General features: G+C 56.6%; 1 protein-coding gene across 3 annotated transcripts in view; it reads left to right on the forward strand.

Annotated features, from left to right (window-relative positions):
• The window catches only part of CASZ1 (castor zinc finger 1), a 153,501-nt gene that overhangs the window by 27,953 nt on the left and 97,701 nt on the right, over nucleotides 1–27,847 (forward strand). For 2 of the 3 annotated variants that reach the window (XM_047871293.1, XM_047871292.1), the window contains exon 2: nucleotides 12,229–12,382. The gene's annotated coding sequence lies outside the window, so the exon portion shown is untranslated. Of the gene's footprint in view, nucleotides 1–5,298; nucleotides 5,379–12,228; nucleotides 12,383–27,847 lie in introns of those variants that run through there. The other variant, XM_047871291.1, reaches the window with a different exon arrangement.

A 27,847-nucleotide genomic window follows, 5' to 3' on the forward strand; every position in this document is an offset into this window, starting at 1 on the left:
TGAAAAGTTCTGCATCTGGGCCTCGTGGCTTCCTTTTGGATGAGGGGTCTGCAGGTGGCGTTTCTGGGGATCTGGGGCTCGTGCAGGAGACAAGGGACTCTAGGCCCAGCCCCAAAACAGGCCAGGAACCTCTTGTCCCACTGCGGGGTAAACAGGAGGGCCTGGTGGCTGAGGGGACAGAGCGGGAGGACCTAAGCTGGCCGAGGTGGCCCCGGCGAGGACAGCTTCGAGAGGGCTGCTGAAACAAACCAGAGATGAGGACATTGAAAAGTGGTGCGACTTTTAGCGTCTGAAATGGTTTCCGATTCTCTGAGAGCGGGGAGATGCATGGCTGTGTACCCAAGGATTTAGAGAGTGCATCAGGCAGAGGGGGGTTATGCTCCGGGGGGATTTCAATCCAAAACTGTAATTACATCAAGGAGCAGACGGAAATGGGAAAAGAGGATTAGTGGTGTGGCCTAGTGATGGAGGTGGCTCCAGGGGCACCTTACTTAGGCCCCGCCTCTGTGCCAGCATCACAGCCAAGGTGGCTCCCCCTGGACCACCCCGGGGCACAGCCGGGACCCTGGGCACCTCTTCTCTACTTGTCTACTTGTCTACTTGTCTTCTCTACTTGTCTACTCTTAACTGTCCCCAGGCCACCGCTGGAGAGCGGAGGCTCTTCTGTGAAACTTCAGGACTGCCGCCCGCCCTCTCTGCTTCCTCCCGGGGCTGGCTTTCACACATCAGCTCCAGCCTGGATAGAAGGAAGCTCTATGTGGATTGATTTGGCTTTCTTTTCGGCATATGCCTGTGTGTTCGGAAGAGGGTGACCCTAGAGGACACCGTGGATTGCTCTCCTAGGTGGCCGTGGTAGTTCCCTATCTGCGGTCTTGTCCCATTTGGTTTGGCTGGGCCAGTGCCTGCGGCCTGGTCCGTAGCCCCTCTCCAGTCCAGTGGCCCTTTTAACCGGAAGAAGAGGCGGCCAGAACTTCTAGGTCTTTGGCCCACAAGCCTGTGACCCTTCCTGTCATCCTACTCAGCCCCCCGGGGTGTGACGGTGGCATCCCCAAGTATTCCAAACCCCCGGCTCACCTTTCTCTTCTCCCTGCCCCCCTTCCCTGCACCTGTCAGCTGTTTCATTGACTGTCTGGCTTGGCTGCCACCCATCCTACCTCCCAGGCCAGCTCCTCCCCCGCCCCCCTCCCCCCAGGCCCACACTCCCTCCCTTCCTGTCTCTGCCCACGTCTGTCTCTACCTGCCCGTCGCCGGCACACCTGAGGATCCGAGGCTGCCTAACGGAGCGCGGGGATGGTTCAGGGTGTTTACCAGACAGCAGGGATAAGGTATTAAATCCTGTTGCTGTCTTCCCAGGGCCAGGTTCCTCAGATGGTTTTCCAAATTCCTAATCTCGGTGCCCACATCCCTGCCCAGCCCATGTTTGATGGGAGCTTTCCTTTCCGATTGAAGCTGAACCGAGCAGGATCTGTCGTGAGGCTAGGTCTGGCTTCCCACCGGTGCAATGATAACATGGAGGTCCAGCCCCTTCCTCTCTGGTTCTTCCTTCCTCCCCTCTTTCCTTTCTTTGGGCATCTTAGAGAGCGGGGGGCCAGGATTCTGCCGCCAGGTGTTCTAGAGCCTTCTCGAGTGCCCCTCTCCCCGCCAGTTTTGTCTGGAGGCCACCTGTTGTAATGAAGGGGAGGGGATCCCAGAGCGGGCCTGGTGTCCGAGGCAAGGGGGATCCCAGCTTGAGGATGGTCCGAGATGGGAATGAGCAGGTGGAAGACAGCCCTTCCGAAGGGCGTCGTTAGGGTTCTTCCCACTCAACTTAAAAATGGCCAGTGTGGAGTTTCACCCACGATGCTGAATGCCCTGGCTTGCCCCAGGAGAGGGTCGGTAAGGCAGACCTGTTCCTCCACGGTGTCTCTGCCTTGGTTTTGGAGATGCAGTGCTAGGGAGGAGGTGTGCTCCTGTCTGGTGCTTGGGGCGGACACGTGCCCTTGGTAAGCTGGCCTAGCCTCCGGGGTGACAGGAGGGCTCAGACACTTTCCGGTGAACAGGGACATCTAAGCGGCCGGTTGATATTTCTGATGTGGGGCAGAGGCGGCTTCCAGGGGATCTGCCCTTCTCTAGGACATCTGGGGCTTGTCTACCTTTCCTGGGAACCCTGTCCCCATCTTCGGCCTTCTCTTTCAGAAACTAGGCTAAAAGAGGCAGATGAGTTTACCCTCTCCCTCTGCCCCCACTCCCACCACCAAGGCTGGGAACTTTCTATGAGAGGAGGAGCGAGATTCTACGCCAGTCGTCTGATGTTTCACCAAGGGTGGCAGCCTGGGTCTACCCTTCCAGGGGTTGGGGGTACCTGGGGCTGATGGATGTGTCCTTTCTCTGAGCTGCCATGTGACCTAGACAGACTTTTAATTTCAGCTTCTCTTTCCCTGACTACAGATTCCCTCCTGTGCCCCTTCTCCTTCTTCCCAGTAGTGGGCTTTTGGATTTCACAGAAGCAGGGGCTTCCTTCTCTCTCCAGGTTGCCTCACCTCATTCCTGCCACAGGTGCTCCATGCCTACCCACCCCCCCAACAAGTTGCCTGGGCAGTCACCACTGTGCTGGGCTTTCCTCCTCTCTCCCTTCCTGAGCTCAGGGCACGGGCAGGAGCAGAGGGATCTCTGGGACCCAGTAGAGAGGAGTTTGCAGGGCTGGGGACACAGCAAGGGGTGTGGTGACAGATGGCACGCTGGGTCCTCAGCCATGATGCTCACCATCAAGGCTTCTGCGATCATACAGGCCAGGGCTCCTATTTTTATTTGGGGGTTTCCTTTTCCTACAATGTATCGGGCAAGGATTAAGAAGTGAAATAGACAGAAAGAAGGCCAAGAAGTTCGGAAGATGACAGTTGGGCTGGTGGGGAGGAGGAGGTGGAGGAGAAGGAGGAGGAGGGGGAGGAGGAGGAGGAGGAAAGAGGTGAAATTAATTCATTAGAAAAACTTGTTTACTGGCTTTGCTTAGGCGCCTCCATTTTAAAAGTCTACGTTTACAATAAGTCGCTAATTAAAATACAAAATGAAGCAACAGCTATGTTTTTTTTTCCCTTACACTTTAATTGCATGATTTTTTGTGATGTAATTTCTGGAAACACCCAGTGTACCTCACAAGGCTGATTGTTTGATAAACTAGAAGCACCTGAAACCAACCCAAAAAATAAATATATAAATCCAAGGGAACTTAAGGTAGATTGACAATGACAGAGAATTGCAGACAGCAGGGAACCAAAAATCCATAATAATAATAAGAAAAAAAAAAAAACCTTTCTAAGGTAAGGACGTTTATCCTCCTTGCCCCGAAAGGAGAACCGTCTATGCCTCTCAGGAGGGGGGAAAAAGCTGAAATGGAAACCCGACCACGGAGGGTAATCGCTCCCTATTCCCCACCCCCTGGTTGGTGCTATGGGAAAAAGAGCAAAAACGACTCGGAATCTTCCCTGGTTCCATTTCTACCCAGGCTCAGTACTTGCTGGGGCTTCTTCTTTCATCATAGACCTTTCAAGGGGATTCTGTGTGTCCCCTTGTTCTGAGCCTCGATGCAGTCCCAAGAGGGAGGCAATGACTGTCCGCCCCCCTGGGAAAAACAAGCCTCTCCATGCCCACAGAGGGAAGACAGCATGTCCCAGGCTTGGGCTGCTAGCCCAGAGTTCCTGGCTCTTCTAGAAGGTAGAGGGAAAGGGTGGTCCACGGTAAGAATGGTGTGCGTTGTCTTTTGCAGACAGCCCCATGGCCTGCCGCCTTCTTTAAGATGCAGACCCGGGTGGTGATTGCAAAACTGCTGAGAAACCTGTCAGGAACTGACTCCAGGGTGGGGCTGGGAGGAAACTGGATCCCGCTGCTGGCAGACTGGCTGCTGGAGAATCCGAGGCCCAGCATCGTCTGTGGGCCCCGGGCCTCCGAAGCGTGGGCATCTGGGCAGTGGGAGCGTGAGACAGAGGGGGCCCGTAACCACACTGCCTTCTCTTTCTCCATCCAAAAGCTAGAAGCCCAGTTGGCCAGGCGTCCCAGAGATCTCTCTTTACACTCCCCACCGAGGGAGGAGGATTTGCCTCTTTTTAGGTCTTTTTAAAAAACACATTTTCTCCCTGATTATCACTCATGCTCATGGCTCATTGGAAAAGACCAAAAAAAAAAAAAAAAAAAAAAAAAAAAAAAAGTGTGAAGAAAACAATTTAAAAATATGTAGCGTGGTCATTAAAAGCAGGGGTTAGGGGGCGCCTGGGTGGCGCAGTCGGTTAAGCGTCGGACTTCAGCCAGGTCACGATCTCGCGGTCCGTGAGTTCGAGCCCCGCGTCGGGCTCTGGGCTGATGGCTCAGAGCCTGGAGCCTATTTCCGATTCTGTGTCTCCCTCTCTCTCTGCCCCTCCCCCGTTCATGCTCTGTCTCTCTCTGTCCCAAAAATAAATAAACGTTGAAAAAAAAAATTTTTTTTTAAAAAAAAGCAGGGGTTAGGAGAACAGAGGGACCTGGGTTCGAAACCCAGTTTTGCCCCCCGGCAGTGTGACTTTGGGTAAGTTCCTTAAGCTTGCTGAATCTCAGTTTCCCCATCTGTAAAGTGGGGATGATGATCGTGTGCGTCTTGGATTCACTGTGAGGATCCATATAAAATATCGAGCACCGAGCCTGGCACACAGCACGCGTAAACGTTAACTATTTTCGTTATTATAGTTAATAATGATTATTCCACTGCTTTGAGATATAATAGGCTTTTAAATTTTTTATTAAGAATTTTTTGGTTTTTTACATCGATGAAATTCTCTGTCTAACCCTGCCCCATCCAATACCGTAGCCTCTAGCCACATGTGGCTTTTTAAACTTAAATTAACTGAAATCAAGTCAAATAAAAAATTCAGTGCCACAGTCAACAGCCGCTGTGCACTTCAAGGACTCCGGAGCCACATGTGGCCAGCGGCTGCCATACTGGACAGCATTCTAAACAATAGAGCCATCTGGGGTTTCCTGCTTTGGGCCAATGTGTGTTAACGGCTGCATAATAGTTCATGATGGGGCTGAATCACCCTTCTTATTGGTGTGAGGCTTTGTCCCTGGGTGTTGGGAACATCTTCTGGGCTCTGATTGGGCCTGCTGGGGTCGCCTGGCCCCACACTGATGCTGTGGCGCTCTCTGATTGGTGCCAGGCAGCAAGGGGTTCTGGGAGGAACAGAACCTTGCCCGCTGATTGGCTCCCAGTGGTGGTGCCAGAGTAAGGGGCGGGGCTCTGCTTGCCCCCAGTTGGCCCTGGCAGAGCAGGGGGAGCCTGCCTCCCCCGAGCCCCCAGTGTGTCCCCTCAAGCTGGCCCTTGCACACGGTCACCTCACAGGGCACAGACCAGGGAGAGGAGGGACGTGTTGGAGGTAGTAAAAATGAGCACTAATGACCCACCCTCCAGTGACCTGAGAGTCCCAGGTGTCCCTGAGAGCCCCCAAGGACCACCCCCTAGCAGGAGCCCCCCCAGGGAGCAGCGGGCAGCCTTCCTTGGTGGGGACCGAATGCCTTGGTTGGGGGGCCAGCCTGCTCAGGCCTCCAGATCCTAGTGAGGGTCTTCAGGCTTCTGGAAGGGCCCAAGTAAAGATGGCTGCGAGGTTGCAGGGCAGGGGGGCTGGGGATCCCAGGTCCAGGGGCAGCTCCAGGAGGACCTCGCGACGGCAGGTGACCATCCTGTCACGGGTTGGTGGAGTGAGTGCATTGGGGTGCTGGGGTGATGCCGAGGTTGTGGCTCGAGCCTCTTCTCCAGAGGGGCCGTCCGCGCCTTCCTCACGTGGCTGAGGGCAGGGCTCTGGGTGGGGGGCTGTGGGCAGGACCGCCTGGGGAAGTGATCCCCGGAGCAGTGGGCAAGACAGAGAGGGAGAGCCAAAACCGGACCTGCTGATGTGGCCCTTTCTGCTTGCAGCGGATCATAAAATATGGCTCAGATTTTCATTACGGGCTCTATCGATTATCTTCTGGGACGGATGAATTATAGAGAACATTAAATTTTTTTTAAAAAGCAAGTGAGAGAGGAAATATCTGAATGAGTTTGGGTGGTCGATGGCAGAAAGGGCTGAGCCACCAAGCTTGCTGTGGCCTCCGTCTCCGAGCAGGGTGAGGACCAGACCACTCAGGGCAGGCAGCCTCTGACTCCAGCTTTCGGCCTCCCTGGAGCTCCGCCGGCCTGGCCTTGGCCACAGGGGAGACCTGTGCTCCCCTTCGCGCCCCTCGCCTGTTCCCCGTCCCCTCCAGGGATCTGGCTAGCTTCTGGGAAGGCAGACAGTTGGGCTGTTCGCAGGGTTCTGACCCAGAAGTAGGGTCTTTCCCAGGCCTTTGGGCCTCTCTTGCTGGGAGGTGCTGCTGTTGGCTGGAGATGGCCGCCCGGGCGGGAGGGAAGGCTCACAAGGCCTTCTCTAGTCAGGGCTGGGATGGGGACTCCTGAAGAATGTGACCACCTGGGCCCGTGGGCCACCTCCACTTTTCCCTGCTCCTTGTTCCTCCCATCTGCAGTCACTGGCTTTGGAGGATTTCTGTTTTCCCTTTGGAAGCTTGAGAAAAACATGTCTGGGTCCCACTGCTGTGCATTTCGGTCCAGTCTGGAAAGAGAGCCTCCTGAGAGCCCATCTCTGCCTTCTTCCCTCCCCAACCCCTCCCCTTCCCCTTCCCTTGCCACGTGGTATCGTTTGAAAGTGCCACCCAGGCCTGGGTTCAAACCGCTTCTGAGTGGGTGACCTTGGGTGGGTTATACCCCTCTCTGAATCTTACGTCCTCGTCTATCCGGTTGAGACGATAGCCCCCCTCGTTGGGTTCTTGCGATGATTATACATATTGATGTATTAAAATCCTTAGCACCTACTGCTTAACAAACATCGGCTGTTATTTTCCTGGACTGTGGCGGAGCCTGGAAACCCTACCCCCGCCTTCCTTCAGCCTTTTTGATTTAGTATTCCATTTTATAGACAGGGAAACTGAGGCACGGGGAGGTTAAAGTCGCTGGCCCAAGATTACCTAAATTGTAAACGGCAGAGCCTGGATTCCTACCGGGCAGTCCGGCTCCAAAGCTTGTACGCTAAACACCGTGTGGCACTGCCCCCGTGATCTGGCAGGGTGACGTACGTGTGTGTGCCTGCACGAGTGCTCTCGCACGAGTCCCAGCAGCCCTGCCCTCCTGGTGGTCTCCGGCCAATCCCTCCTCCCGACCCTCCCACTTGATGTGGTTCCCTCAGGTCACTGGCGACCCCGGCATTTTCTGGGGCCCTGTTCTGAGTGGAGTCTATCTCCCTACCCCCACGCTGTCCTCCCCGTCCCGGCTTCACCTAGGCTGCCGTGAAAAGGTGGTGGTTTCCATGGATATCCGTCTCCCTCTGGCGACACGCCCTTTTTTGTATAACTCTGTTCCCTAGAGTTGATTGTTTTTGGCACACAGCTCTGTAAACTCATCCAACAATTAAAAGGGGGGGAGGGGCGGAACAAAAAGGAGACAGTGACTGGGGTGAGCGATACGCAGGAGGGGCTCCTGGGGCGTGGGTCCCCTCTCTGTCCCCGGTCGGCAGCGGGACGGCACCTGAAGCGCAGAACGGCCGCATAACCCGCTGGCCGGGAGTTCTGCTTGCTGAGTTCTGAGAATTCACAGAACTCCACGTTTCCTTCCATTTGAGCTGTGTTCTTGCCCCTTTTATTTCTCCCTCAGCGGTCAGGGGGCCCTTGCGCAGAGCCAACAGCAGCCATCTCCGGAGGCCACCTGAAGCCCTGAGATGCCAGCTCGGACCAATTTGAATATCTGCTGCCCTTGTTTTGGTTAATTGTGTATGTGTTTGCTCTGTTTGTGTACCATCAAATACCTACTGCGTTGGGCGGACCCGTCGTAGGCCGTGTGAGATCACAGATGAAAAATGCAGTGAAAAACATCTTCGTGCCACAACACATCATGTAGGATTTTTGTATTAAGATGTGGATTTTTTTATTGTTTTTTTTTTTTTTTTTTCTTTCCCCTTTTCCATACAGCCCGAAGTTGGGCAACGTACCCGTCTGTGTTTTTGTTTTCACTCCGGGTGGTTTCTGAAATCTGCTCATTAGGGCTTTGTCCTCTCCGCGTCCTAGCCTGACCTTCTATCTACCCCTTTATCGTCTCTGGTGTAGATCTTTCTACAGCGGAGGTCACCTCCTGTTGTCTTCTCTCCCCCGGGGACGATGGGTGCCCTGGCCACACCCATTCACCCAGGTGCAAACTGGGCTCCCGAGTCCCTGTTTCTGAGTCCCACATCGCCGAGGCAGACGTGCATTGCGAGTGGTCTCAGTGAGGGGGAGCCAGCAGAAATCCATCCTCATGGTAAAGCCCTTTAGCTTGCCCCTTGTCTGGAGAGAAGAAATGGAAGCTGTCCCATTCCCACAGAACCTCATGACTCAGAGCGGCCCTCTTCTGGTGGCCTTCTTGTCCCTGTCTCGCCAGATGACAGCAACGGGCTGCTCAGACCCCTTCCCCCTCCCGGAGGCCATGCCCGCAACTGGGACCCCATTTACTAAGTAGGTTCAGGGGTTTCTCCTGCCGACCAGGCACCTCACCATAGGCCTCACCTGCCCCCGTTCACAGCCCAGCCAGAAGGAAACACCTAAGCATTAGCTTCGTCCTTCCTCCTTTGTGATCTCTGAGTGCTTTCTGCCGGCTCTCGGGGGGTTGATGGAGACCTGTGTGGGGGCAGGAGGACTGAGATACTGGAGGGGAAAGAGACCAGGGGTGGGGACAGAGAAGAACTGTGAAGTGGTTTGGGCCCTGAGTCCGGGCCTGAGCTGTGTGACCTTTGGCGAGTCACTTCATATCTCTCTGTGCCTCCCCTCCCTAATCTAAACACGGGCCCTAACGCTTCCTACCTCACGTTGTAAAGATTTGGCGAGATCACACGCGTACGATACTTAGCGTGGTGCTTGACGAATAGAAGGCATCACGTAGGCCTGCCGGCAGATGAGGGTGAAAACCTCTCAGCTGCTGTGCCCTCCACTCCCGACGTGCCCTCTGTCACATAGTAGGAGCTCCGTCGATACTTACCGGCATCCGTTGGAGGAGGATCGGGTAACCGAGCGGTCCCCGTGAACCTGAAGGTTGCTCATTCATGGCGCTAATGTTGGAGCGTGAAAACCAAGGTGCAGGCTGTGCTTAGGGGAACCAGAAGGAAGGGAGCCTGAAAACAGCCGGTGAAGTATTCTGTCGCTGGAGAGGGATGACGCTGTGCCGGGCCCGTCTGATCCTGACACGGGATCAGGGACTAGTTCAGTTCCACAAACACTTACGCTGCCCACTGTGGGCCAGCTGTTGTGCTAAATGCTGAGGACGCAGAGATAATTAGGACCTGGTCTCTGCCCTTGAGGAGTTAAAAACCCAACGGCGGAGACAGACTCGTGAACAAATTACTTTAGTCCAGTATGGATTTAAATGCCACAATGAAAGATGTGTGAGGAGCAGAGCAGAGAGGCATATGGCCTGTTTGGAGTGGATTCTGGAAGGTTACCTTGAAGAGGTGTGGAAGAAGAAGGTGGTGGTAGTCGAGGACATTGCTGGAGCACCGGTAACACCTTGCTCATCTCTTGGGGATGACCCTCCAGCCCTGCTGGGTAGGAGGGAGAAAGGTGTCCTCTCCATCTGTGAGGAAAGGAGGGCCCTAGGGAGATCGTGTGGCCTGTCCCATGGTCCACGGCAAGTTAGGTGGCCGGACTGGGGCTCAGACTCACATCTTCTGATTCTCGGCCCAGTATTATTTCTGTACCTACACATGGCTTCTCACCCCTTCACCCTGGAGCTGCTGGCCAGAGAGCTGTGTCTTCTGGGCTCTCCACCTACTGACCGAGATTCCTGCTGTTGCCATGGCCCCCGGGGCCTGTGCCGTGGGAGGGCCCCGACCATGGCAGGCCCCAGGGCCTGTGCCCTGGATTGGTAAATAGGTCAGGCTGCTTGCTTGGGGACAGTCCCTGAGCAAGGCCACACCTTGGCCGGGCTGGAGGATGGCAGGAATGGGGAAGACTGAGGAGGAGGGGGAGGAGGAGGCTAGGCCACACCCTTTATTCAGCTGCTCTTGCTTTGCCAAGGTGAGAAGCTCCCTCTGCCCAGGGCAGGCCCCTCCCTCAGCTGGAGGAGGCTGGACAAGGGCCCCACCAGGGCCTGGGACACCCTGGTCCCCTGTGACTGGAATCCCCTTCTGAGCCAGGGCAGAAGAACCTGGTATGGTTCACATGCCCATTTGCGTGTGGTCAGACCCTGGTCTTTCTCGCTCTTTGCCAGAAGTCAGGGAGGTGGGAATGTTCCCCTTGACCTTTCCCCTGGGAAAGGTGTGTGGCTGGAAGGGAGAGTGTGAGCCACCCGTAGAAGATGCTGGCTTTTCAGGTGGGGCAGGGGTCGGTCGTTCTGATGGGATATTGGAATAGAGTTGTCCCTTCCCCCCCCCCCCCCCCCCCGCCCCACACACAGCAGAAGAATGTTCTGGGGGCGGGGAGCTGTAGGTGGTCTGAGGCACCCCTTCCTCTGGCTTGGAGATACTTGGCTGGCGGGTGGGTTGCCCAGGGCTTTGGGGGATCCTGGACCAACAGGCAGGGGAATGGCAGAGCCCAGAGAGTAAGTCTCCCTGTGGCCCTGAAGTTCCCATTAAAGTGTTTTTTCCTCTTTTTTAAAGAAAAAAATATTCCCAAACTGGAAAACAAAGGAAATCCACTTCCCCCAAATCACACGAAACTCACATTAGGGGCCTGGCGGGAATCCATGGAAACCAGGAAACCCGCTGTTAACCCTGTATGGTGCTGACGGGTGGGGTGGGAGCGGGGCGATCCAAGCCCAGGGCCACTATCACTGGCCCATCCCCGTGGCCCGTGGCCGTGGCCCAGAGCAGAGGTGGGGGCAGCGGCTGCTGGAATCTGTCACCTTCACTGCCCAACAGCCCCTTCCACTGGCCCGACCTTGGGAGGCAGGAGAGGAGGGGTTCGTGCCCTCGAGGGAGGCTCGGGATCAGAGGGCTGGGCCATGTTGCAGAACCTGCCGGGTAACTGCCCACACCATGCCACGCTGTCGAGTCAGGCCGAGCCCACTCACACGCTTTGGGAGCGAGCACACAGGTGGTGTGGATGGCCCGGTCGGTCGAGGGAGAAGGAAAGGACTGGAATTTCAGCCACCCCACTCCCTGATGCCAGCCCCGTAGGCACGGTGGGTGTGGGAGCAGATGGAGAGCCCCCTTGGAGTTTCCGAACCCCACTCTCACGCCCATCGGGCTGGACCTCCAGGCCTGGGAGCGTGTGCACGGAGGTCCGGTGCCGGGTTTGTGCTTGCACGCGCACAGGCTAATTTTTCTAAAAAGGCCAAAAATATTTACAGATTTGAAGTTGAAACGCAAACAGGAAAAGCCCTTTAAAAAGTGAGTGTAGTGGATATTCAAAACAGGAATCACCATGGAAACACCACAATATTTGCCTAAATTGACACAAAGGTTGCTGGTCGCAGGGCACCAACTTTCTTTGGCCACATTTTTTTTTTTTTTTTTTTTTTTTTGGCCCAACACCTATCACGAAGGAATCTCAGCGGCCCCCTTCTGGGCGCGTGCACTCACGCTCTTTTCTTTTTTACGGGGTGCGACGGCGCAGTAGCAACGTGGACGGTGGCGGGGGGTGGGCAAGAGGAAAAGAGAAGAAACCAAACTGACCCATCCTGGGTAGCTGCAGAGACACCTGTTGATTCTGTTTTTAGAGACTCCCACAGGGCCACTGGGGGGTCATGGGAGCAGCTGGGAGCCGGCCCAGGGAAAGTCTAGAGGGAGTGGAGGTTGGGGAGCCCGAAGCTTGGTTCGGTTGCGTGGGTCTGATCTGGCTTCCAGCGTCAGCTTGATCCAGCGTCAGGCTGACCTCTCACCCGGGGTGCCGAGCCTTGGGTGTGATCACTCTGTTATTACCTGGGGGTGGCATCTGATTGGCCTCTTATTGTTTCTACCTGTCTGCTTCTTTTGTTAGCTGTGACAACTGCTTTGCAGTTGGCTAATAATGGTGCAAAGGGTGCACTGGTTGTAGGGTCAGACCTGGCCCTCACCGCAGCCATGCCGTCCGCCGATTGGCAGGCAGGGTCCGAGAATCTCTTAGCAGCGACTGCCGGATGGTTCCCTACCACGCCGAGTGTCGGAACCGTGCCGTCTTGTCGTCCGTCCTGTCTTGAGGGGCCACGTGGGTCTCAACGGGAGTCTAATAATCTGTTTTCCCTTCTCGTTCCGGTAGCAAACAGACCTCGCTGACTGAAGGCCAAGACCCCTTCCATCCCATCTGCTCTTCTGGCCACCACGGTTGTCAGCCCTCCCGTAGAAGGGGACCCTGCAGCTCCAGTGGTGCACAGTGGAATGGACTTTGGACCCTGGTCTCTTGGGACACAAAGGTAGCTGCTCCTGATTCCCAGATGTGTCTGGGAGATGTGGGTCGGGGCTGTAGTTGGCCGGTGTGGGGGTTCCTTGTTGGGAGAGAGCCCCAGTAGGCCTTTCTCAGGAGGGTTCTGACCTGGATGGGGTTAGCTCAGGCACCCTAGGTGAAAGTAAGAAGACACAGGATTGAGGACGGAGCCCGGGCCTAGGAACAGGACACTGTATATTGGCCCTGGCTTTGACATTGACTCACTGCTTTCTCGGTGTCCCCACCTGTGATATAAACAGATTGGAATAATGGCCTCTAAGAATCCTGCCACTGAATGGTGCCAGCAGCACGCGGGTACTCCAGGGGAGGCCTAGAGTCCTTTCCGAACGTCACCTCTGGGAGCGGTGGGTCCGGTCCCTCTGGACTGCCACGCTGTCCGCAGGCTGCCACGCTGCTCTGAGTTCACATGTGACTTGCTGGGGGCTCTCTCCAGCCCAGGCAGGACCCTCCTTAGAGGAGAAGCCACAGGTGTCTTTTGATCCAGGCTCAAAAATGACCCCTCGCTTAAGGCGGGTCACTCATGCCAGGGATGGGCAGTCTATGAGGCTGTACTGTCAGATATTTGCCTGCAGGTATATCAGACGTGGTGGTTTTTGCTGGGGGTGGGGGAGGGTGGCAGGTGGGGTTGACACACAGCAGGTGCCTCACTACCTATTGGTCATTATTCAGTGTTCTCTTAGGATCCCAAGGGAACCAGCCCAGAGAGGTTGGTAGGACAGGGGCAGAGGTTGAGGGTCTGGAGAATGGTTGGGAGGGTAGAGGCCTCAAGCCACGCCTCCCGTGTGAGCCACACAGGATTCAGCGGCCCCGGCTTACCACCCTGCGCCGTCCCTCCCCAAGGGCGCCACAATCAGGCGTGTCTTGCCCCTCCCTCCATGGCCAGGCTCTGCAACTCTGGACTTTGAACTTGCAGGGAGGAAGCGCTTGGCAGTGATGGGTGCCTTGGTGCCCACTGGGGTCTGAGAGGTCCCCAGAGCTGTTGGCCTGCTTCGCGCCAGACCGCGTCACCTCAGGGACTAGCAGAAGCCTTGGATGCAGCCAGGGATTTGCAAATCAGATGTAAATGTGGCCCTGGGTTACTGTGGAGGAACGACTGTGTGGCCGAGACTCTTCTTCCCGGTGTCCAGAATGTGATCACGCTCTAGGAGTTGGTGTGGCCACGTTGGAGGCGTGCCGCTGTTGTCCGCCGATGGCCGTGTCGAGACTGTCGGCAGGACCATCTTGCTGGGGTGTTGGTGCCAGCGCCTGCGTGTCTCCACTTCTGAGCTCTTCTTGCCTGACTCTGCTTCTCTGATGATCACGGGTCCTGGGAAGGCAGGCCCACGTGTCTTCGAGCCTCTGGCTGCTGGCCTCCCTAGCCACGCCTGGGCCCAGTGCACGAGCAGGTTGCCAAAGCGCCCGTGGAGCCCCCTTTGAAGGGGGAATGTTGCCCGTTCTGTTCTCAGTGGCAGGCTTTTTGTTTTCTTTGTTCCCTCGGCAAAACATGCCCATTAGTTTTTCCCTTTCCGAAGTTTCCACTCACTGTTGACTCCCAGGGGCCATGCCGGCATAGGGTACGGGCTCCACGCGTCCCGTGGGGCTCCCGCATCCTGGCATCGGCCGTCTGGGGCTTGATAGTGAAGCTTGGGGACTCCGAGGGCTCCGAAAGGGAACGGCGCGGCCAAGCCCCGCTGCACTCACTCACTCCTTTCCAGGTACTGGGTTTGGCCGTGGGCCCATGTCGTCTGTGGCAGGGCTGATCTGTGGTCTCAGAGGTGCCCTACCTCAACTCACCAGAGTGTGGGAGAGGGGCGAGTCCACGCTGGCACCTGGTCCGCAGCCCCGTTCCCGTCTAGCTCAGATTCTACCTGTTTCTGGCTGCGCCACGTAAGATCTGGTAATGTTTATTCAACAGATCCTGAGGGCCTGGTGTCTGCCAATCGTTGGGGGTAGAGTTGGACAAGACAGCCCTGGCTCTCCTGGAATTCTGGTTGGGCAGGCAGACAAGAAACCCACAAAAAAGAACAAGGCCACCATTAGTGCAGAATGGACACGGGACGGAGTAGTGGGAGGTGTGTGGGCAGTCAGAGGAGGCCACTTTGAGGAGGTGAGAGTTAGCTGAGATGGGAGGATAGGAAGTCGACAACCATCTGAACCAGCTGAAGGCAGAAGAATATTCCACAAAGAGAGCACTAGTCTTAAGGTCTTGAGGTGGGATGAGCTCAGTACCTCTGGTAACAGAAAGAAGGTCCTGGTGGCCGGGAAGTGGATGGGGTATGTAGGGGTTAGTGAGCTGGGAGACGGTGGGATTTTATTTTTTGGGTGACAGGAAGCCACAGGAGGGTTTCAAGCAGGGAGGTAAAGTGGTCTTGTTTTCGTTTTAAAAAGACGGAAGTGTGGGCACCCGGGCAGCTCAGTCGGTTAAGTGACCAGCTTCGGCTCAGGTCACCATCTCCCGTTTCGTGAGTTTGAGCCCCGCGTCGGGCTCCGTGCTGACAGCCCGGAGCCTGGAGCCTGCTCCGGATTCTGTGTCTCCCTCTCTCTCTGCCCCTCCCCTGCTCGTGCGCGCGTGCTCTCTCTCTCTCAAAAAGAAATGAACGTTTAAAACAAAATGAAAAAGATGGCTGGGGCTGCGGCGGGGAGAGTGGGTGGCACGGTGACAAGGGCAGAGACCAAGAGGCCAGAGGGGAGGCAGCTGTGGCCGCTGAGACGAGAAAGGTGGAAGTGGACAGAAGGGTACGGAGTCCGTGTGTCGAGAGGGCAGGTCCATAGGGTTTGCTGATGGAGTGAGCGGCGAAGGAAGGAGCCAGTGTCCTGGCTCCAGCTTTACAGACGCCCCCTGTGGCCCTGCATCTTCTCCCCTCTCACGCACCCACCCTGATGGTGCCAAGAACCACCCGTGGCTTTCAGGGGCACTGTGTCTCGTCTTGTGGATTAGGGAGAAGCACCATCCAGGGCACTATGCTGGTTGCTGAGAAAGCCTGGCAGAGAGGATTAGGCATCTCTTGGTCGGCCGCGTGTGGAGGGAGGGCCAGAGGCCTGCTTGTCTCTGGCACCGTTTTCGGTAGGGATTTCCAAGCTGGCTATCCTTCTGGCCCTGAGACTGCACCGAAGCCTGTTTTGTGCCTCTGCTCCACGAGTTCAGTGCCGGGTCGGAGGTTGGACCCAGTCCGTACAGTTCCTCTCACTGTGGCTTTAAATGCGATCCGTGTTCTCGAGGGCTGAGCATCTCTGGACCCTCTCGCCCGTGCATCCGGTCACGTAGAACCCAAAAAAAGGGTTTGTCTAAGGCCTCCTCCTCATTTCCATTCGGGCCAGCTTAACCTCCAGCCCAGTTTATGGGCAGGGATCCTAGCAATCTTTCCACGTGGAAAGTCTTTTCACAATTTACAGTGTGAGTTCCCATAGGCGGCCTGTCAGATTTGACGTGGGCCACTGTCCCTTTTTCCTGGGCCTTTAATACAAGGCTCTACTTTCCCGGGTCCTGGTGTCACCTGCTCGGGTCAGGACGAGGCAGGCCACCCCAAACAGTGATGCTGTAACAGTGAAGCAATCCTCGACACTCCGGGGTGAGTGCTACACAGCCCTAACCCTGGAGCAAGCACGGGGCCGTCACAGCCGGCTGCGGGGGCCCCAGTGAGTTCTTGCCCATGTTGGCAACATATTCCCAGCCATATGGGCCAGCTCAGCCCTCCAGGAAAGCTCTGGAGGCTTGACCTCCAGGGGGAGTGACAGGAGAGAGCAGAAGGGCAGGCTGGGGACGTCTTGCAGGGGTGACAGGGATGTCCCAGGCGTGCAGCTGGTGCCTCTGCCTGGCTCTGAGGGGGTGTCAGCCAGCATCAAAATGCCAGGCTAAGGCGGGGGGGGGGGCATGTCTGGGTGGGCAGGCGTGTGTGTCTGTGCATGCGTGGGAGGCTCTTCTGCTTTCTGCCTCCACGGCCTGCACTAGATCCGTGGCCTTCCCTCCTAACTAGACTGGACACTTCCAACTCCATCCTCCCGGGCTTTGATCTGATGTGGGGCTGGCCGCTCAGGCAAGCAGGGCTGGGGTCAGGAGAGGTGCTGGCAGAGGGGCCTGGGGGCCCAAGCCCTTTGCCACCCCTGGGTAGCTTCATGCTCAGGAGGATGGCTGAACCGAAAGGCTTGGGAAGATCCTTCTGGTTTCTATTCTGTGTGAAAATTGGGCCTGATCTTGCCAGCGCCCCAGCCCTGGCCTCGTTCCTCGGTTCTCCCTTGTTCCCTGGCAGAGTCAGGAAGCCTCCGGGCCCCAGCAGGTGCAGACCCAAGAGGAGAGGGTTGGGGCCGGGCTGGGAGTTCCCGCCTGGCCAGAGCTACCCAGGGGCCCCTCTTCATTCGATGATGCGGTCGCTCCAAAGGAACAGCGGCCCATGGCTTTGGGAGGGTTAACGTCTTGTGGATGTGGACGAGGGCAGAAGCACTTCTGCCCTGCCTCTGTCCTCGTGACCTTGGAGCCTCCACACGGAGGCCTGAGGCAGCGGGTGTAGGGACCCTTGCGTGGCTGCCGGCACCATTAGCTGCTGGTTTTCCATCGAATCCGCTCTGGGCAGGTTCCTCACCTTCCGCTCCCCACCCAAGTTTTCTCTCTGGTTTGGTTTCTTGGCCCCCCCCCCCCCCCCAGAACAGGCACCTTTTCTGCCCCTGAGCCTCCATGTGGTAGCCTGGGGTTGGGACCCCCGTGGCCAGGGTGAGTGGAAGTGGGAAGGTGTAATTAATCACTAGTTTCTTCTCCAGAAATGCTAATCGGGAGAAGCAATTAAAAGCAACTTTTTTCCCTTAGTAATCTGCGTTAAAAGCTGGTAATGAAGTTTAGGGCCGTCGTGACTCAATATTTCAGCTTCACCGACTCAAGTCAAAACAATCCAAGCCCAGGAGTTTGCCGGCAGCTGAGCTGGGCCCGGGCAGCAGCTGGGAGTCCCCGTTCCCTCTCCTCACCCCTCATCGCTACCCCCTGCCCTAACCCCGGCTGCTTCTGGGTAGCAGGCCCAGCCAGGAGAGGAGGGTCTGGGTGGCAGGGGGATGGATCCCCCAGGCCATCCCTCAGGAGACCCAGAACCGGAAATACATCTTTAGGGCAAATGATAGGACCTGTAAGAGGACCACTGTGTGGGGGCAGAGCTGGGGAAGCAGGGGATGGGCCTGGGAGGAGCCGGGTACCTGGGAAGCCCCCAGGGCGGCCCAGGGCCCAGCCACAATGGGCTCTGAGTCTGAAGAGGTGGTGGTCCAAATCTTGACCTTTAACCTCTGGTCTTTCATATGTCTTTTTCATTCATTCATCAAGCCGTACTGAGAGAGGCTGCGAACCAGACCGCAGCAGTGAACAAACGGGCCAAACTTTCCTGTGCTGCGGAATTTGCATTTTAGTGGAGAAAGGCAAATGACAAACGAGATAAAGAAATAAAGTATTTGTTGGATGGCCACGTGTGTCCAGGAGAAAACCAGCAGGTTTCTAGAATAGAATGGGGAGAGTGCATGGCAGGGCGGGGGTGGGGGTGGGGGTGGGGGTGGGGTGGGGAATGGTTTATAATTCCGGGTGTGGCATCCGGGGAAGGCAGCGCTGAGATGGTGACTTTCGGTAGGGATGGAGAAGGTGAGGGAAAGAGCCCTCCTACTCAGTACTTGGGACAAGAGTGTTCCCACCGGGGTGAATGGCAAGCGTGAGCTCCCAGACACAAGAACAGCCTGGCTTGCTGGAGGACAGCTCGCTGGGGAGAGATGCTGTGGGAGGTCACGGGGGTCGCGCTGGGGGGCCCCAGATCCTGCAGGCCTGGTAGCCGTTACCCCAAGTGAAATAAGCTTTTGGAAGAGTTCTGGGTGACTTGATCTGATTAGGCACAAGCTCTTTTTATTAAAAAGCAAGACCCAACTGTCACCAACTCATCCTTTCATGGGGACCCTCGGTGCCCCATCTAGGTGCATCTGTACTCACTGCCTCCCCGGGGTGGGGGGGTGCTCTCTTGAGCAGGTGAGGGGAGTGCTGAGGGCGCCGTTGGACACCCCCCGCCCTAGCCTCCGCCTGCCCGTCCCCCAGTCCTCCTTAGGGAGCGGTTCAGAAACAGGCTCTTGTCACTTTAAGCAGCCCCCCGCCCAGCTTCCCTGGCCTGCTTTATCTGAAGTCCAAGCGCATGTTGTTCCAGGACCGATCCGCTTTAGCTAATTAATAATCTGACAGGAGCCACCCAGGGGATTAGCCGCTGAGCTGAGCTCCACCAAGCCCCAGCAAATGAGCCCTGTACTCCTTGGGGACGTGGAGGTGACTTTGAGGGGTGCAGGGAGAGGGGACCCCGGCAGGCGAGCCGTGGCACTGGGCTGTGAGGTAGTGACCACGGAGGGGAGAGGGCAGGCAGGGGGGCAGTGACGAACGAACGGAGCCTCTGGAAAGGAGGCTGCTGTCCTGAGATGGGCGGGAATGTCCATTTTCCCTCGCTGCCCCGTACAGTCCTGCTCACCTACCTGCCAGGTATTAACCTGCTGGGAAACGGACTAGAGTTGCCAGAGTTAGCAAATGAAAATACAGGATGCCTGTCATACACCTGAAACCAACAGAACACTGTATTTTATGGCAACTAACTGGAATTAAAATAAAAACTTAAAAAAAAAAAATACAGGATGCTCCGTGACCTTTGAATTTCAGATAAACCACACATAAAGTTTTAGTGTAAGTGCATTCCGGGTGATATCAGGGGCATACACTAAAAAAGTACGGAAGATTTCTCTGAAATTCAGATTTCACCAGTCATCGTGCATTTTCTCAGACAATCCTTAGCGGGGAGGGCCGCAGGCTGCTGGGCTCCCTCCCAAGAACAGCCCAGAGCTCCCTCTGGAAGAGGTAGCACCCTTGGGGAGCAAGGCGGGGCCAGTGCCGAGTGACCTCCGGTGCCAAGTGCCCCAGGTGGAGGAGGCTGGAGCAAAGGTCAGCTGCTTGCCCGAGTCTCTCACTTCTATTTGGGCCCAGGTGGCCCTTGGGTGAGTAGAGTCCAAGTCTCCTTCGAAGGAGCTGTGGCTCCAGGCCGGGAAGCAAGTCCCAGGGCCGTCTTCCCCAGGCCAGACTGGTGTCTGGGAATAGCCTGGGGTCTCTCCAGAGGGAAAGGCCCGAAGTTCCTGGGGTAATCTGGGCTAGGTGGTCATCTGCCGAGGGCATCGATCTGCTCTGAGCCTCCGGAGAGGTCAGCAGGGATGGCCCACCATGTGGGAAGGGCCAGGCCAGGTCAGGCAGGAGGTAAGGGACCTAGCCTGCCATGCAGGGTCGCCTCCAGGTTCCAAGGCCTCTGGGCACGGAACAGAAATGCCCATCTGCTGACCTCTCCGCCCGCACCCCCAAGGCGGCCGACTAGCCTGAATAGCCCGGGCCAGGTTTTCCGGGACGTGGTGCCACCCAGTGGGGCCTGGGATGCCATTCTCGGCGCAGGGAGGGGTGGTCTTTGTTGGAAGCCTTACTTACTATGGGATCCTTACTGCTCTCTCTCATGACCCTTCTCACCCCGGCTCCGTTCCCAGTGGTCAGGGTGCTCAGGGCGGTGAGAGGGGCCTGCTGCCAGCTGGTGGTTGTCCAGCCTTCTGCAGCCAAGGGGCCCCATGCCAGGCAGGCGGTGCCCCCGAGGTGGGAGCTCGCTCGCTCCTGCTGTGTCCTCTAGGAGTTAACAGCATCCTGTGCCCTCGGGGCCTCCTCTCCCCCAACCCCTGGGCCACCCTCCTCCTGGCCTTTCCCGGCACAGCCAGCAGTGCAGCCTCGTGGTGGGAGCAGAGGGGGCTGGGGGTGCCAGGCCGGTGGGAACCTCTTCCGCTTCCCGAGCTCTCAGCCTCTTCCCCAGCGTGCCCGGCGGTTTGGCCCTGTTTCGCGAGCCGTCTGCTGCCCGTGCTGCCTCTGACCGACATCGTTAGCGTGGGTATTTATATTTCATTAACGACATTAAGCCCAAATGGCATTAAAAGCAAAGCTGGTGATAAATAGCTTATTAATAAACAGGGAGTGCTCCGTGCTGCCTGGCCTCTCCCAGCCCCGGCGTTAACCCTTGCTGCCCTAGATAATCATGTTTCATCCCCAAGATCATCCCCCTAAGGTGGGCCAGGAAGCGCCAGTCACATGTCCGAGTTCTGGCTCCTCAGAGGTCAGTGCCTTGTAGATCCCGTGTGGGCCAGTTTGGGATCACTCGGGCCTGTGAAACGTGGCCAGACCCCTCACGGCCTCTACTCGAATCTCCATTACCCTCTCTCTCCTTCACTAGTTTTGATTCTGGGCTGAAAATTTCAGGAACTGTGGCTTTTCTAGACTGTAAGCTCAGACTTTCCCCATTACCCTGTTGCTCTGACTGAAAGGAGGCTCACGGAACATTTGGAATCAAAAACGAGGCAGGGTGCCTGGGTGGCTCAGTTGGTTAAATGTCCAGCTTCGGGTCAGGTCATGATCTCACGGCTTGTGAGTTCGAGCCCCGCATAGGGCTTTCTGCTATCAGCGCAGAGCCCAGCCCACCTCGGATCCTCTGTCCCCATGTCTCTCTGCCCCTCCCCCAGGAGCGCTCTCTTTCTCTTTCAAAAGCAAATAAAACATTAAAAAATGAAAACAAATAAAAAGTAAAGAGCAGTGCTCATGAAAATGATAGTAATAATAATATTGACAGCAATAATCTCAGCTGGCGTCTCAAGCGCCGTGAGCAGGCCTTCTACTGGTCGCTCCCATGCAGCAGCTCTGGAATGTTCCCTGAGACCCCACGGGTCATCCGGCTCAGGTTCATTTTTATAAGTGGGAAGCCAGTGCCCAGCAAAGGGAATGTGGTTTACCAGCCGGAGCCCACGTCTCACAGGTGCTGCCACCGGGGCATCGGGTGGCTTCCCCAAACAGGGCCTGATGCCCTCGCCACTCCTAGGCCTCCCGGACCCACCACGGCTTCTCAGCTGTGGCCCCAGCCTTGCTTGACCCTGGCTCCTTGCCCTTGGGATTGTGCTATTCCATTCCTCGATGCCTGGGGGAGCGTGCCTACACAGGCTGACCACCTGGAGGGCACAGTCATGCACCTTGCAGGCCACTCCCCCCGCCCCCAGGACCCAGAGGTGTCAACGGAGAGCCAACCCACAGGGCGGGGTGGGGGGCGGTCTGTGGTACTACAGAGGCCCCAGCGAGCTGGAGCAGCTTCTATGTGGTGCCCTCCTGGGGCAGGGTAGGGGGGACCAGCCAGCCTTGACTGTTTGGGGTCCTAAGTTAGTGTTTTTTAGATACAGAGTCATCTCTTCACACTTGCAGGAAATAGGGGCAGACTCAGCCCTGGGTCCCCCACCCCGTCTGCCCTAGCTGAATTGCTTGAAGGCCAAAAGAGAAAGTGGAGTCTTGTCTAAACGTTGGCTCCATTTAGAACTCTCCCCGCTGCAAACCTGAACCTGGGTTCTCATTGTCGCCCCTGTCCCTCTGGGGCTCTCTGGGCCCGGGCCTGGCTGAGGGGGAGAAGGGGCTCTCGGGGTTTTGCAGTATAGAAGGGAAAGGTGGAGGTGGGATGTAAGGTGAAGACGTCGTGTCGTTTTAAGGGAGGACAGGAGTGGACGGCGTGTCGCCGGAACCATCTGGTTGTGTCTGGTGAGCACTTGGGGAAGACAGAGAATCAATTAATCAGCAGGACTCCTGCTGCCTCTGCCAGGAGCTTGGACTGCTTCTCCCATCCCGTTCCCAAGCTAGGAAGGGAGTTTGGAAGCAGTGGCCATAGGGCTCATCCAGGAGGAATTCTACTCCTCATCCTGATGGATGGAAGCCTGTCCACCCCCACAGAGCAAAGCAAGCAGGAAGGGGCCAGCAGGGAGGCCAACCTGACCGGCGTGATGATGCTGGGACTGCCTTGACAGGTCAGATTCACACCCACTTCTACTGGAAAGACCTTCCAGCTTGCTCTGGCCATACAGGCCTTGACCTTCACCACAGGCCACGGTGGGTAGCTCGGCATGGAGTCCTACTTGTCGCCCGCTTTATGCTCTGAGCGCACAAGGCACGTGCGTTAAGCCAGTAATCAGAGGGGGCGCCTGGGTGGCTCAGTTGGTTAAGTGTCCGACTTCGGCTTGTGTCATGATCTCACGGTTCGTGGGTTTGAGCCCCGTGTCGGGCTCTGGGCTGACAGCTCAGAGCCTGGAGCCTGCTTCGGATCCTGTGCTCGTGCTCTGTCTCTCTCTGTCTCTCAAAAATAAATAAACGTTTACAAAATAAAAAAAAAAAAGGGGGGGGCAGGGGGCAGAGGAAAGCCTTTCGAGAGGAGCACCGTGCACCCCACTCACAGCAGGTGCCCGAACCGGTGGGGGCGCCGGGTGTGGGTGTGACGACCACTGGTTGCAGGCAGCTGTGGTGACATGTGAGGAAGCAGAAGGACAGGGGTCTTCAATATGGTTGTCCCGCTGCCTGTGACGGCACTCCCTTGGTTGCGCCCGCTTTGGTTGTAAAGCCGCCGCAGCACCCTGCCGCACTGCACGGGTGGGGGACCAGGCCGCCCTCTTCGGCTCTCTTGATTGATGCAGGCTGGGACGCGTTCGTCTCCTGGCTTCTTCCCTGGGTGTCTGGGTGGACCTTCTGTCTTCTGCCACCGGGACCAGCTGTTACAACGTCAGCGGAGGCCATAGCTTCTGCCGCCGTGTGGCATGGTGGTGCTGATCTTGGCGCTTTGCAGGATCCCCTGCACCGTGGGATTTGGTTAGTCTACTGGGTTGCATCTGTTTGTATGAAAGGTGAGAGTCTGGACGCTCTTCTGCACACCCCCGCCTTCCCTTTCCTTTCCAGCCCCACCCTCTGTCCAGGGTCTGCTGCGTTCTCCAAGGGCCAGGGCTGAGCAGGGGCTCAGGAACGGGTGACCGGGTGGCCAGTTCCGCCTGGAGCACAGGGGCTGTGCCTCTTCCCTTGCCTGGGTGGGACGGCACGTTGTCACCCCGAGGGTTCTGGAGAACACGCCTCCTCGCACGTGGAAGGACTATGTGAGGAGAGGCCTTGGGGGCATCTGCTGTACCTCCTTGACCTCAGGGCCATCCGACCCCCCACGGGCCCAGGACGAGGGTCTGGGGTCACAGCCTAGAGGAGAGCTCCACATAGTGGGAGCGGTGTCATGTGGGTAGATTGGTCAGTGGCCAAGGCGCCGGGCCTCGTGGCTTGATGGGCAGATCTTTCAGTGAGTCAAAGGCTGCTCCAGACCCAAAGCTTTCTCCTTTCCTTGCTCCCTCACCTCCAGAACTGGTAGAAATTGCTCATCTTCCCCTCGGCCCCATGGCACCCCAACCCTGGGCCAGCCTCCTCAGAAGGGGTGTAGGAAGGTCCCGGGAGAAGGACCCAGGACCAAGGCTAGCCCTCTCTTGGCTTCATGCCTGCCCTCACCATGGGCAGTGCCCGCTCTGATGCCCACCGTGGGAAGGCTGGCCTTCATCCGAAGCCCCTGGACTTGGGTAGGGGGAGGGTCCACATGCGTCCTCCCTCCTCAGGGAGCCTTGTCCTGTGTTCGTTTTCTTTTTGCCACTATTTTTTCTTGGGGTCTAATTAAAGACTTGGAGCCATTTACAGCCTGTGGTTGGCTTTTTATTTGGGTCTTTGGCAATTACCTCCTGCCCTAAAATAAGTTTCGATGGAACAGGGGTAGGATTTTTCTTTTTGGCCAGGTTCTCGGCTTTAATTTTGCTGTGTGTATGCGCACACACGCAAGCACAAGTTGCACGTGCGTGCGCGCGCGCGCGCGTGTGTGTGTGTGTGTGTGTGTGTGTGTGTGTGATGGAGTGTAATGAAGGCTTTCTGTCCTCTCTGTTCCAAATCCTGCCTTCTTCTTCTTCTCACTGTCCCTGTCTCAAGTGGCCTGTGGCCAAGGCAGAGCCTGGACAGCAGGAACAGTATGCCCTCAGCCTTGCCCTGCCTGGAGGCGGCTCTGTGACAACAGGCAGGTTATCTGTTGACTCTGTCCCAGTTTCTTCAACTGAGAATGGGGCCAGTGGGCTGGGCATGCCAGAGGCTTCCCTACGACACTGCTTTGAAAGCAGCCCTCTCACCACAACCTAGTAGGTCATCCTTGGGGCGGGAGGAAGTCACCACCGACACCAACCAGCCTCACTTTCCCCTCTTGGTCAGCACACCCTGTATTTGGATAGGAGTGTGCGGTCGTGTGGCGAAAGCCCTTCCCCGCTTTGCCTGCCTCGGTTCCCCCGGCCACCTCGAGAGCAGGCGTGATCACCCCACTTGACAGGCGAGGCTCTCCCTGCAGCCAGAGATAATAAGTGACCTTTGTGATGTCGCTCAGCTTACAGGGGGCAGAGCCTTGGGATTCAAACCCAGATCCTCTGATCTCCCAAAACCCACACCCCGGACCGGCTACAAAATTTGCAGGGCCCAGCACAAAATGAAAACACGGGGACTCTTGTTGTAAATTATGAAGAATTTCACGACGGTGGTAGCGTGTGCCCTTTTGAGTGTGGGGCCCTGGGTAGCTGTGTGGGTCGCCCACCCAGGCAGCACCCCCCTGTCTCCACCCCCTTGAATTCCCTTCTCCTGTTTGCCGACATTCCCACCTGTGTGCTGAAGGGCAGGGAAGTTCAGTAGGGGGTCACCTGTGCTCCAGGTCCTTGGCTACTGTGGCTTTTTCCCGCAGGTAGAGAGGACTCTGGGTTCTCCCGATTCTCGGCCTGTCCCGCCAGACCCCTAACCTATGAAGAAACACTGCCTTAGCATGGTGCAGGCTTTCTGGGGTTCCCTGAGTCTCTTAGCATCCTCCAGGCCTACCTAAGGCCTCCTGAGACTTTAAGTAAGTGAGAGGGGGGGGACATATAAAAAAAAGGATAAAGAGGATTTGGTACGAACCCCCGTTTCAAGGGTGGAGGGTGAAGGTTTGGGGGATTGATTCCCCGCCCCAGGCCCATCCCGTTCTGCGGATCTCTCTCATCAAGATGAAGGAGGCGGTGACCTGCCGAAATGTCCAGGTCACCGTGCTTGTGGCAGAAGGTCAGGTGGCCATTCCTGGGGCCGATCTGGAAACTTCCTGGCTGGTTGTCGGGGGCTTGCAGTAGCCACAGCATGTTGTGGGGTCACAGAAGTTTCCCAATAACGGATGGGTCAACAAGAGCACCCGGTGGGGCATATGTCCACACGTACGGTGGGGTGGGTGCATGTGCATACGCGTGTTCTGGTGAGGACACCACTCTCTGTGTGCCAGGCAGCTATTTAAATAAGAGCTGTCGGGATGAATGGCTTTCACTGGCTTCCCCGGACCCAGCAGCCTTTGCCTGCCCGTCTGGGACCACGTTCCTGCCCCTTACATTCTTTCTCTCTCCTCCTAATGCGCACACGCCCCTCCCCCCCCCCGCCCCACCACCAAGAAGTCTGGGAACCAAAGTCCCGGCCCCAGGACCCCACCCCTGGTTCTGTCCGTGGCACCACTGCTTCCTAGAAAACCTTCTAGTTTCTGGACCTTGGACGAACTTCAGGATAAAACGTGTGGGAAGTCAGAGCAGCTAGTTTTATGGAGGGGGGACAACTTTGTCTAAAATCGGGGGGACAGGGTAGGGGTGGGAACCCCATCGGCGTAAGGTCTAAGGCAGTTTGACTATAGGAGAGAGAGAGTGCCCGAGTTTCCAAGGACTGATTAGATGGCATGCCAAGTGTATTAAATTTTGCAGACATTTTAACAGCAATATGCTAGATAGTTGGGTGTCCCCTGAGGCGGCTGGATTTTTTATATCCTTCACAGAAGGTCGGAACCCTCTTCTGCCTGCCTCCCCCCTCCACCCCATGCTCCGTGCTCCTCTCTCTCCCTCCCTCCCTCCCTTCCTTCAACCATTTTCCTTGCCTCTTGCTCTCTGCTCACAGGGAACCTGAATGACACCTCTGATCTCCGCCCGGCAGGGCATTCTGCCCCTCCTGCCCACCTCTCCAGGGCAGGGGATGGGCACAGATGAGGGGCTTGATTTCTCTGTTCTCTCCCCTTCCCCTTCCTCCCCACATTTTGGAGACTGTTGTGAGACCTACTCCCCCCCCCTCCTTATTTTTATAGAAAAAAAAAAAAGGCAGGAAAAGAATCCATCTGGCATATGAATAATTGAAATGGCTCAACTCTGTTCCTGTTGCTGCTGTTTGTTCTTGGCTCCCCGGCCCCCAGCCCAGCCCCCTGAGTACAGGTCTCTAGGCGGAGGGTGTGCGGGCATTCTCAGAAGGTTCTCGGTAGAGGCCTAAGCTCTCCTGAATCTTGAGCCCTTTCTCCCCGTGAATCCGTCTGAGATGCAGGCATTTGGAGATGGGGTTGGTTTCCTCCTCGCCACCCATGCGGCCAGCCAGCTTCTGGCTAGAGTCTCCCCAGGTATCACTCAATCTGGAATGGTTCCTTCGGCCCTTGGGCCTCAAGGGACAGTGTCCTGTGACCATGACTTCCCCCAGGGGCCCCCTGGAATCCTGTGGTCCATGCCCAGACTTCTCCTTGCCCCAGCCCCTGCTCCTCTGTCCTCAGCTTCAGGGGCCGGGGGACTCCTGTCCCAGGGAAGAGTCCTCACCCCACGCTCTCTTGGCACAGCCGCCCCCAGGCGCTGACCCAGGCACCTTGCTCACGGCCCCCTTGTCAGCTGCACTCCCGTCCCCTGCCCTCAGCTTGTCCAGCTGCGGACTCACATGCTTCTCCACTTCTGTGGGACACAGCCTGTTTGCCGGGAGCCGGGAAAGCCAGAGATGTTTAACTTTCTCTCTGCAAGTTGGGAGAGAACACAGAGGCAGGAGGGTGGGGCAGGGATAGAAAGATAATGGACTCAGGCCTGGCTGGAATCGGCCGCCTGTTCGAGCCTGGACCAGCTGCACACCAAGCCCCCGAGTCCGGATGGAGAATTCACTGTCTCTTTAAAACCATTTAGAGGAAAAACAAAAGAACTTTAGTGCATTAATTCTGGTTGAAGATGGGTCTCCAGATGACAGGCTGATCCACATTATTCCCCACAAGACAACTCCCCCGCTCTCCCCCTCCCTCTCCCCCCTTCCGGCCCCTCTGCCCCGTTCTTTGTTGCCCTCCGAGGTTTGTGCAGAGCTGCCCCGGGGCTCTCCGTGCGTGAGGCGTGATCGTGCACTCTGGGTTTGAAAAGTCGGTACTTTTGTTGGTCTGTCTGGGACATCACGGTTGTGTCATGTGTGAGGTATTGACTTGCAGCCGTGGGTCCTGTGGTTGTAAGCAAGTGTGCGTTTCAGAGATGCCAAGTGGCCGTGGGAGGGGCGGGCACGTGTGTCACCACAGAGGGGTGCGGTGTCCCTTTCCCCTGAGCTTTCTGGCTCAGGTCCATTAGGCCTCAGAAAATGCCCCCATAGAAAGAGGGTCTGAACAGCCCCCAAATGCTCTAGCTCTTTTCCGGGTCCGTAACAAAACTGCTCAGTAAGCAAAAAATTCAGGTGAAATTCAAATCAGGTTCATTAACGTACAACCACGTATATATGTAACTATACATAACCACACATACAACGATATATACG

The sequence above is a fragment of the Prionailurus viverrinus genome, chromosome C1 (assembly GCF_022837055.1).
Source record: "Prionailurus viverrinus isolate Anna chromosome C1, UM_Priviv_1.0, whole genome shotgun sequence".
Classification (NCBI taxonomy): domain Eukaryota; kingdom Metazoa; phylum Chordata; class Mammalia; order Carnivora; family Felidae; genus Prionailurus; species Prionailurus viverrinus.